This window comes from Poecilia latipinna, unplaced genomic scaffold (genome assembly GCF_001443285.1).
Source record: "Poecilia latipinna isolate Pla-1442-1.1 unplaced genomic scaffold, P_latipinna-1.0 Scaffold316, whole genome shotgun sequence".
Classification (NCBI taxonomy): Eukaryota; Metazoa; Chordata; class Actinopteri; order Cyprinodontiformes; family Poeciliidae; genus Poecilia; species Poecilia latipinna.
Window position 1 is genome coordinate 7,325 of NW_015112932.1, and position 1,322 is coordinate 8,646.

A 1,322-nucleotide genomic window follows, 5' to 3' on the forward strand; every position below is an offset into this window, starting at 1 on the left:
TGACATAGCAATGTAAGGGAAATGGAAAGTGTACACAAGACAAAAACACAAAGTCACCTTATCGCCAATGACGAGGTTTCACTGCAACTTTACAGTAAAACAGGGGCAAAAACAGGACAAAGCAACCATGACAGGTTAGCCTATTTAAACAAGGGCACTCTGCCCCTTATCTAAATATACTGTGCTGTTAATGTGTCTGATCTGTGTTTGGACCCCCATCTATTAACCCTGTAACACAACGAGGCAAACCACTGCCATTGTGTATGTTGTGACTCTACTGCAGCATCATTTCTTTTCTTTTTTTTCTTTTCTTTTATTTTTTTTTCTAATGCAGCAAACTTTCAGGGGCTGCAAAACACTGCTCCTTTAGCCATTACTGGCAGAGTTGGAAGGCTTTGTCAACATCGCGCGTGCTGATTGCTGAGGCCACAGCACTGCTCCGCTCTGGGAGCCGCGCACACACACACACACACACACACACACACGCACACACACTCACATCGCAGCGGTGAAAGTGGAGAGGCAGCACTTTTCGCTAGATCGGCTGACAGCACTGACAGAGTATAAGAAAAAGCATGGAGACCGAATCGTTTACAACGCAAAGCACTCTGTGGGAGGGAAAAGCAGGGATCCTCAGATTCGCACAAAACGGTCGTTTAAAAGCGGGAATGACTTCTAGCGTGCCGCGTACAGCACGGGCGTTAATATGACACGGACCCGGGGAAGCGCTTTGGAAGTGGACAAAGCAGTGAGCAGCAGACACCCAGCAGCAGCAGCAGCAGCACCGCGCTGCAGCATTCTGCGCTAACTGCCCGCGATCTGCTCGCATACAGGTATTTTGTAAAATATTAATTACTGTTTAATGAATGCACCTCGTATTTTGCTGCGTGCCACTACATTACAAAGTGAAACGTGAGTCCGGATTTAAAACTTGAGAGCCAGCTGCTCCTGCAACCAAGACATCCAAACCAAATTAACTTTAATCATAAAGAAAAGCTCTTTCATTCTCACCGGCGTTTTTATCACTCATGTTCCCGCGCTTTGCAGAAGTTAAAACACCGCTGGCTCTCTTCTTGCTCTTCAGTCACGGCCGCAGATGCAGGCTGGCTTGTTTCATGCGATGTTCGGCCGAACTGGACTCCTCCGGGACCCTCTGCTTTCTTTCGCTGGAGTGTCACTTGATGCAGAGCGGCTCTGAGTGAACTCCCGCTTCCTTCACTGCTGCTGTTTCTGAGAGTTTCTGAGTGAGCTGGACTGAGGGCTCAGGTAAAAAATGATGTAGAGGGGAGGGACTGCGTGTGCGTGTGTGTGTGTGTGTGTGT